This window comes from Mirounga leonina, unplaced genomic scaffold (genome assembly GCF_011800145.1).
Source record: "Mirounga leonina isolate KUSES-001 unplaced genomic scaffold, KU_Mleo_1.0 Mir_114, whole genome shotgun sequence".
NCBI classification, from domain to species: domain Eukaryota; kingdom Metazoa; phylum Chordata; class Mammalia; order Carnivora; family Phocidae; genus Mirounga; species Mirounga leonina.
The window spans coordinates 51,249,688-51,259,687 of record NW_023270265.1 but is presented as its reverse complement, the minus strand read 5'-3'; the positions used below and the strand labels follow the sequence as shown (position 1 = coordinate 51,259,687).

At 55.6% G+C, this 10,000-nt stretch overlaps 1 protein-coding gene across 11 annotated transcripts in view; it reads left to right on the top strand.

The window, feature by feature from the left end:
* Positions 1-10,000, top strand: part of EBF3 (EBF transcription factor 3) — a 117,999-nt gene that overhangs the window by 88,388 nt on the left and 19,611 nt on the right. The gene's annotated exons all lie outside the window — the stretch shown is intronic.

The window sequence follows — 10,000 nt, the reverse complement described above, 5'->3', positions numbered from 1 at the left end:
TGACAGGGATGGGCACTTGTTCTCTCCTATTGTGGCCTCGATGTGCTTGTCGGCAGGGGGCAGCCACAGGCGGGGTGGGGGGCATGCCGGGAGCCTGGGCTGGGGCTGCAGGCTTGACCACATGCTGTCGCCAGCTGCGGGATGTCCTGGAGCGGGTCTGGCCTTCCCCTGGGATGCAGGTCTCTCTGTCCACCAGGCAGGGGGATGTGGGGGGTGTGGAGGTCCCTTCCACTCAGGAGTTTGAGGAGGGAGGAGGGGTTACTCACCCACTTCCCCTTGTAGGAAACGTTGAGTGGGTAGGAAATGGAAAATTTAAGCTCCTCCACACCACTTCCGTAGACCCAGCATCAGCTCAAGGGTGTGCCTGACTTGGGTCCTCTCAGACAGCCCTGACTATTGTCCCCAGAGGCCAGACCCTCGACAGCCTGCCTGCCGGTGATACTTGGGGTCCTCAGCGGGGGTAGTTTCCTCCTCTGTCCTCCCCGAAACTGCACCCTGCCACGTGGCCAAGGTGGCGAGAGGCGCCCATATTATGGGCCACTTTCTCCCATGGGACCAGCACACACTCCCCGAGCCCAGAACCGCCCAGGAACCAAGGGGAAGTGGGTGTAGCAGAAAAGCTATGGGTGGACGTCCCTGGGCCCACTCCTGGGGTCCGGATGCTCCTGGCTTCCTGGGAAGACCCAGAGAGTGGGAAGGGCGGCTCCTCCAGTTTGCGAGGCCCCCAGGGTGTCACCTGCAAAACAGGGTCATGAAACATGGGGCATCTAGGAAGCACCCATGCGTCTCCAACAAGCAAGCGCCGTACGGCCAATGCAGTGTGGGGCCGGTCCAGGGAGGTGCGGCCCGAGTCCCGTCCTGTACCCGTTGGGGCCTCTGGCACCTGCTGTGGGCCCATCGTCTTGTGGGAGCTGTCGTCGTGCCCCTGCACACTCTCCACACCCCACTCTGTGTTCCCTGCTGGGGGGCATGACACCTCCGCGGGCCTCTGGCTTGTGAGCTTCGCGCTGTGCAGGCTCTGCTCTGCCCAGTGTTGGCCCGAGGACCTGGGCCCTGTGCCTCCTGACCCCGCTGAGTCCCACTTACTCCTCGGCCTCCCCCCATGGGCTTTGTGGGGGTCAGGGAGAACTTAGGGGTGCTGTCTGCCACAGGTGGGGACATGGCGAGAGGTACCTTTCTGTGGTCAGTCAGGGTAACGACCACCAGGGTCCCCAGTCCCTCCAAAGAGGGGACATTTACTATCTGCTCATGAGCCATGTGGTGTGTGGGCTCCCATGTCTGCCACAGGACTGGGGTGTCCTTGTTGGTTTAGGGCACTGCGGTGAGCATGTCCAAAAGTGGCCAGACGGACTTGCCGCATCTGCCCAGACGGTGGGCTTCTCCCACTTAGTCTGCCCGTCTTGGTTAGGTTCTTCAGCCGATGCCTTCAGGGGCTCCCGTCCCAGATCAGACCTTTCCAGCTGTGGGCTTTTTGGGGTGGGGGGCGGTCAGTGGCCATTGCAAGAAGAACGAGATGGCAGAACCTTCCCTGCCCTGCAGCAGACGGCAGGAGGGGCCGGGCTGAGCTTTGTATCAAGCGCGGGAGAGACCAGAAGTGAGTGAGGGCGGGACGTCTGTCACTGGCCGGCGGGTGTCACGAGTGCAGGGCCTGGCATTGCCGGGGTCGGGGCTGGCTGGTGTCCGGGCGGCTCTCTGTGCAGGACGCCGTCCTCCTCTCTGGCTCCTGGGGTGCTCCCCTCCTCCCTGCTCAGGGTGAGGGCGGTCCCTTGGTGAGCACCAGCTCCTGCCCGCTGGCCCGAACCCGGCTTCCATTTCTGCCGTGGACGTCGCCTGCACCCTAAGACTGGGCTTCCAGGGACACTGGTCCGGGGTCCCTGCTGCCCAAGGCTTTGGGGATTTCTTCTGTCAAGAGTTCTCCCACGAATGGGCCTTTCAATGAAGCCATTCAGTGAGCTCAGTCTTTCCTAGCGGGAGGCTAATTTATTGCCTCCCCCCACACCCCAATCATTAACGGGAATATACATTTCAAACGCTGTGTAAGGGATACGGGGCCCGTACACTCTCAGGGAGCAGAGGAAAGGTGGGGTCATAACCTGTCTGACCTGGAAGCTTCTGTCTGATTTGCTTTGCCCTGAAATTGATGGGGACAGTGAAGCAATCACGGGCAATTGCACTGTCCCCACTGAAAACTGAGCCAGCCCTTCTGGACGTCAGGACCCGGGCAGGCAGCCCCTTCAGGGAGGGCGCCGTCCCCTGGGCATCTGGCTCCCATCAGTCCCCTAGGCTGCCGGGACGCCCTCGCAGGGAGCCTTCCCGGCCGGCCCAGGCCCGGGGATAATGGATCTGTGCACAGAGAAGGGGCCCCGCCCGCCAGAGGCAAAAGGCCTAAATGATCTGTTTACAGCCATCTGAGAAACACCAGATTTTTCAGAACCAGACCCGATTAGTCAACCCAGAGTGGGTGTGGGCGCTCTCTGCTGCCCCCACCCTGGGAAGCCCTGGGAAGGGGAGGCCGGCCAAGCCGATCCCTCCAGACCCTTCCGCCTGCTGCTTTCACCAACTACTATAAAAGCACAATTACCTAGGGAGGCAGCGGCGGTTCAGTTGATTAGCACGGTGAATTAAAAGAATGAGTCACAAATGACATGTCCGGCTCTTCCATACTAGTCCTTTGTATTCCCAGTGTGCCTCACCCCTGTTGTAAGAAGGTCAAAAATTAGAGAGAGAGAACAATTTTCAAGCGGCTAGCACTTAGGAGCAGAATTAACAATCACTCTGTATGTAATTGCCAGTTAATAGTAAATTGCCTTTTAGGCTGTAAAATGCAATATAAACGGGTGGGCACCTAAAATTAAATTAATGAGATATTTGCTGCATTTAAAAGTGAATAGTGCAAATTAATAACTGAGCGCCATGCTTGTTTTAATATTTGTCTAATAGTGTATCATTTGCTTGTTTAATAATAATTAAAATAGTCCTGGCAAATCATCCTACCTGAGAAACTCCTGGTAAATGGTGAACTGAGCAGTTTCACATGTATAACTTCACCAGGAGAAACACATCACATTGTTAAGAGCAATAAAAGAAATTATTTTTTAATTAGAATATAGGTATTGCCGTGTTATCTGATTAAGACAAAATGGAATCTGTATGCTTCTAATTGGAGTTCTGTTAGAACGAGGACTAGTTAACAGACACGTTTCCAAGCGTGAGGTGCTCCTACACAAATACGAGTATCACTTTTCTGCAAGTGTCCACGTGGCAGAGGGTCTCCTGTTCCACAGAAGAGCCGAGGCTAGTTGGTGGTGGCTCGCCTTCAGGCATCATTCCCCAGGACACCGGGGTGCAGCCCGCGGCGGGGGGCTCACTGCTGACCTCCTGCACCTGACTGCTTGCTGGCCCACCCTCATGTTAGAGATCTCTCTTGCTCGTTTACAGAAATGATCACAAATTTCCAGGAGTCAACATGTTGTCTGCCAATGGCCAAACCCAGTTCCTAACCAAGATATTAGCGGTTGACGGTCAACACATCCAGAGCGGGTGCAGCCCGAGCTCGACTGCTGTGCTCGGGCCCAGCTCGGGTCTGCAATGCATTTCCTTGACGGGGACATAGAAATGATGATTTTCTGCACAAAGATGTGCATTCAGTTTGCTGCTTGTGAAATCATTACTCAGCCAGTAGCTGCTAACAGTTTGTGATCTTCCCGATACAGTATTTATGTGTGTGTGTGTTTTTCTTTTTTAAGTTGGATTGTGCCTTAAACGGGGGACATGTCGAGGCAGGGACGGCCCTGTCCTCAGGTGCTGTCCTGACGCTGGGCGGGTGGTGGCGGGGGGGACCGTCTCCTCGCCCAGGGCCTCCGGTTGCCTCTGGCAAGCTTCCCCCGTTCACCCCCGCCTCACGTCACCCCCTTGAAAGGCACTCATGTTTCTGAAGTGTTTTAAAGACCTTTTGTGTGCATTCAGATGTGATTCTGTCAACAGTACCATTTGACCACAGGCAGCACCAACTAGCTGTCCCCAGGCCAGCGCACTTCCGACAGATTCCTTGTATCCACAGCGCAAATGAATCCTAATTGCCCCCCACAAGTCATACTGTTTTTACCGTGCCTACACTAAATGCTCATGCCTTCTCTTCAGTGTGAGCCACCTGATTATTTCAGTTACAGATTTTTAACCACATATGTGGGCCTGGTGGAGAGACAAATATTGTAATTACGGGCCCCGGGGTTTGGGGAGGCTTCCGGCCTGTCGAGGAGTGTGCCCTGGCCGGTGAGGCCCGGCGGGTCTTGGCTGGTTCCTGTCTGTTCCTCTCCGTGAGCGCCATGGGTGGGTGTCACGGTTCCTCCTTGGCGGTTGGAGGGTGTCAGTGGGAGGCCACCGTCCCTGGTGGAGAGACCTTTGCCTTTCTGTGAGGAGCATTAGGTGGGGCCGTGGGCTCAGCTCAGGGCGTGTCCAGACCTGTCTGGCCTGGGAGAGCGGGGACAGCTGTCTGCGTGGCACACAGCTCCGCCCCCACGGTCCCACCCGGCCCACCTTGGCGTTGCTCATTTGTTCACTTACTGGCGGGAGAGGGCAGATCTCTGCCCATTGCCTGGGCGGTGGGCACACCGGGCCGGCTGGCTGTCTTTGGGGTCATTGGCAGGGCTCCTGAGGGCCGCAGGGGAAGGGAGGGCGCCCCCCTGGTATCCCCTGGGCGGTACAGCGTGACACCAGGTAACCAGTGGCTGGTCTGCCGGCACGCGATGCGGGCGCGGGGGCACATTCAGCAGCGCCCCCTCCTCGGGAGCGGCGCTGGGAGGGCTCCCGGGGTCACTGCTGTCCCCTTCTCTCCTGTCTCGAAGGGGGCCTGGAGAATGAGACACACTGCTTGTGCTATTCACAAGTAGACTATTTGTCCTAATCAGTGACACCCATTTACTAGAATTGCTTAAAATGAACTATACCTCATACAGAAATCGCACATTTAGAGACTTCCATTCATCATCTGAAAATTGAGGGCCAGTAAACTTTTCTGCTCCTCCAGTGGGATCATAGGCATGCATCAAAATGTTAAAAATGATTGGTGAGAGGGAGCTGTCACCCATTTATCAAGGAAAAGAACATTATTTGCTAATTTCCCAACCAGGCTGGTGACAGGGTGCTCCGTCTTTGGACCCACGGTGACCAGCATGGCCTTTTTGTTATTAGTACAAGTCAAGCGCTTTTGGGCAGTTGCTAACAAGACACATTTGTCTGTCATCAGAGGGGCTGTGGTGGTTTTCCAAGTGGCTGTGACCAAAGTCGGCTCCCGGTGCCCCGATTGGCTGCACTTCCCGGGGCCGCACTAACCCAGGAGGAGAAACCGACTGATAAATCACGAAGTTTCCATGTCAAGGTGAAGGTATTGACTCTCCAGCACCAAACCTGACAAAATGTAGCCGAGAGGAGACAGCCATTTATCTTCCCCAAAGGACAAAGGGGTCATCTGGGTTTCACTCAGTGATTGTCGAGATGTGGACGGGCGGAGGAGGCGGGCCTGGACCCCTCCACCCGCTCAGCCCCCTGCACCGGCGGGGTCCCTGGTCCCGCTCCCCGACTCGCCCAGGGGGCCCGCGGGAGGGGAGTCACGGAACCGAATGGGATCACGAGCGGCGGTTTCATTCGAGTCTCTGGTCGGCAAGGATGCCGGCCACACTTCTGAGAACAACTCGGAAAGGGCACGGGGGGTGGGGACCGGGGAGATCACCACTTAGAAGTGCAACAAAGTGACTGTAGTCCACCCAAGTGCAGAAGAGAGCAGAGATAATAAATGTAAAAATAAAATCACACGAACCCCGCCTGTGAAAACCCGCAAGTTCAACGATGAAGACCAAGGGCAGTGCCACAGGAGAGCCTGATGTGGAGGTGTGCGGTCCTTTTCATGCTGAAGAAAGGACTAGATCACCTGGTGACCCCGGAAGAAGAGAAGCAGGAACTACACGTCACGATTTTCTTTCTTCTTTCTGGCTTACCACGGTCGTGGAGGCCCCAGGCCTCCTCCCGCCAGGCCCATTTAGCTGGACACCGGGCAGGATGCGAAGGGCCCAGGTTGGAAGCTGACAGGGGGCGTGTTTCACTCCCGTGTGCTGGGTGTGGGGACAGTGAGGCCACCACAGCTCGGGGCCCACCTCGGCTTCATTTTGGGGGAAGATCTGCAGACCTGTCTGCACACGTTTGTTCCGTGTTGAGATTGGGTCCCAGATGCTCAGCCTGAGAAAAAGTACTTTTAAAAAATTATCATTCACATCAGTTGGGCCTTTTTTATTCATGGTAGAAAATGCAAAGTGAGTAATTCCTTTTGTAGAATGGTTTTTCAATAAAAACGACAAAACGGGAAGCTGTTAGTGATGCAGGCTGTTTGCTATGCCCCTCCCCCCCAAAATAGAAGTTTTCAAATGCTCTTAATGAGCATATGGAATAACTTGGTTCCACAAGGGACCTGAGTGCATGTGTTACGGCACATATGCTCGAGAAGACTCATTACAGGCGGTGTTAAATTTTAAATACAGAAAGTCCCATTGAGACAATCGGCCACAGCAGACCGTGGTAAGCATTGGTGTAAATCGTCTTTGGAGGAAGTTCCTTTAAGGGGCAGCCGGGCAGTGGGTCTGACTCTTCTCCTGGGCAAATGCCCCCCTTCCCTGCCCTCAGGAGGCGGGCCTTCCTGACGTCTCCCACACACGGAGGTCCTATTGCCTGGCCACGTGGGCCCCAGGGTCTGGGCCCTGTCCTGCTCTGAGCATCGAGGACCCTCGAGGACCCAGGTCAGGGCACCGAGGTGGTTGGATATTGGGGATTCTGCCAGATTCCTTCTCCATCTTGTCACCCCTTATTCTCCCGGGAGGCCCTCGGCTGGATGCCCCTTGTCCCTGCCCCCCCCCCCGTCACAGCCCTGTGGACGGTGGACGGTGGACGGTGGGGGGAGGGGCTGGTGGCCTGCAGCACAGTGGTCCTCCCCATCCTCGTGAATCTGGGCGCCTGGCGCTGGTGGGCAGCCTGTAGCTTTACCACGAAAATCACTCCTTCGCTGGTGTTGGAGACCAGCTCGTGCTTTTCCTAATGAACACGTCCCCAGTCCAGAAACATCCTCCGTGAGCTTCCAGGTGCCTTGGTGCTGGGCTGGTGGACGAGTCTCGAGGCCGAGGGAGCCTCTCCACATTTCTGTGGGAGCAGGACCTTCGCCGTGGGGGTGGCGCAGATGAACACTTCACCACGAACTTGGCCTTGGACCACTGGGTATTCCCAAGCTAAAGCCTGTAAACGCACCTCATGTGCTTGTCATCAGTTAAAATGGAGGTTAATTCAGAGGTTGACTTGTTTAAATACCACGAAAGCAAGGGACACGTGTGCGAGGTGGGGGGCTGCCACGTCACGTGGCTCCCTGCCTGTGGGGAGCTCATGCCGACGGTCTGTTGTCACCATCTCTGCGACAGCGCCCCAGGTCACATGAGCTTTGTCAGGGCACCGTGGTGAACACCTGTTGTGCTGAAGCCCTCTACCCACCCATCCCCACGCACCCCTACTCCTCACTGCCCAGAATTCTGCAGCCGCGCATGTCACTTCTGCCCTCTGCCCTTGGAAAATGCCCCCGAAAGGAATGACATTCGAGGTGAACATGGTGTCGAAGGATGTGATGTTGAAGCTTCCTGGCAACGTGATTTGGGATTTACCCATGGCATCTGGAAACATTCGGGGTTTTTCTGATGCCCACCTGCAGCAGGGACTCCGCTGGGCACTGCAGGGGATGGAGAAGAGAAGGGAAAGCATCTGGGTCTTACAGGTGCTTGGGGTGGGGCAGCACCGGGCAGTGGGATCCTCACCAGAGGAAGGAGCCACGTCTTCTTCCTGGCAGCCTGATGCCTGGTTCTGGGCTATACTCGGCAAATGACGCACAAGCTACGTTTACGATCCCAGTGACTCTGAGTCTTATGGGAGCGAAACAGGATGTAGAAGAGAAATGGATACTCATAAAAGGTGCCAAGTTCTATGAGAAGAGGGACAGCGGAGGCACTGTGGGTCTTCTAGGAGGGAGACCCCAGCAGAGATGGTGTGGAGGGGCTGGGGAGGCTGTCCCCTGGACATAGGCAGTAGGAGTGGGGTGTTTCCAGGCAGAGGGAAGAGTGTGGACCAAGTGTGAACTCAGACGGAGCAAGTCTGGGGGAGCAGCCAGGGGCCAGGGTGGCAGGGAGGTCCCATGAGGCCACAGAGGCCTTCTGATCCCAGTACAGTTGGGGACTTGGCAGCCTCGAGAATCCTGTGTTCAAGGACTGTGGTTGGGGGAATTCCAGGATTTACATTAATCTCGGCGAGGTCTTCAAAGGCTGTGCCTTAGAACATTCCTTGTCCCTGAATACCAGGAGTTAGAGATGCCTGCGTGGAGATGGGAAAGGCGGTCATGTTGGGAAGCCACGTTACGCTCCCTGAGTGGGAGGCCGGCCCTCTGCCCCACAGCGGTGGTCTGCCGTGTTCTCTTGGGTGTGGGCCTCCCTCTTTACACGAGGGCCCGAAGCACCTCTATCGCGAGATGGCGTTCAGACCGTGAAAGGTATTTCCGTCAGGACAGGGATAGCTGGTGTGTATATTCTAACCCAGATTAGAGACATTTCCTTCTTTTAAAATCTAGTTTTTTTATTCAGATATAGCTCATGTAGCATAAAATACCCCCAAACTGTACCATGAGCGGGTTTTAGTATATTCACAAGGGTGTGCAACTGTTCTTAAGTCAGGAACACTTTCATCACACCAGGAGGAACCGTGCATGCATTAGCACTCGCTCCCCACCGCCCCCCTGCACCCCTGCTCCCAGGAACCCCTTCCGCCTCCTGTTTCTGTGTGTTGTGCGCTCCTGACATTTCATGGAAATGGACTCCTACTGCACGTGGTCCTTTGTGACTGGCGTCTTTCCCTCAGCATTTTGTTTCGGAGGTCGCGCGCAGGGTAGCATGCATCAGATCTCCGTTCCTTTGCGGGGCTGAATACTATTCCACTGTTCGGAGAGACCTCATCTCATTTATCCGTTCATCAGCTCGAGGACACCCGGGTGTTACCGATGAAGTGGCTGGGACACATTTGTGAGCAAGTTTTTGTGTGGACAGATGAGAATGTTACATTTGCTTTGGCTTCTCAAAATCAAAAATGTTGTGATGCCTTCTGCATTGGTCTAGAATCTTCAGGAAGTCCCACAGTTGTTAGGTTTCTGAGCACCTCTGTGCACCTTGCGTGGAGTGGGGCGGGTGCGGTGACGCGGGGTGACGGCCCTGCCTTCAGGGAGGAGGATGGACTCCTGAGCAAGTGAGCACACGGGCTGGGCATGTGTGTCCCTAGGGGGCTGGCTGGCTTTGGAGACGCAGGGGTGGGGGTCTTTCTGTAGCAGGCACGCTTCCAGCCCTGGGAGGGGGTATTACCTCCACAGCTCATTCTGCAGCTTATGTCTATACGGAGATTTTACGCTGGTTTAAAGTGTGCAAATCCATTGTCGGGATGGCTCTCCACAGAGCGTTATGTTGCCTGTTTGGGTTTTAAGACCCTTTCTTGGGGAAAAAAACCTCTCTAAGAGGGTTAGCAACACTAGGACACTTGATTTTTCTTTCTTAAGGAAAGGATGACAGATCGTGTGAGACCTTTCGTACACTGAGGGTGATTCTTATTGGCTGGCCTCTCCGTTCCTCTTGCTCACGGGCTCTGTACACGTACAGGGAGCTCACGTGTGTTAGAACAGCCTTGGTGAGGGGAGGCGAGGCTTATGGGATGGCCCGTGCCCTTCCCCACCCTGGAGCCGCCACCATGGGGAGTCCGTCTCTGGGCTCCCCATCCCCCGGGGACCGAAAGCCATTCGAGAAGTGAGATCCGCTGACAGACCACGTGACTCCGTCTTCCTTCGCTGCCGGGCTGGGCTTGGTAGGTGTAGTTTCCACAAGACTATAAAAGCGGCAAGCCCATGTATTCTTTGAGGTATGTAAACAGCATTGTTTGAATGCAA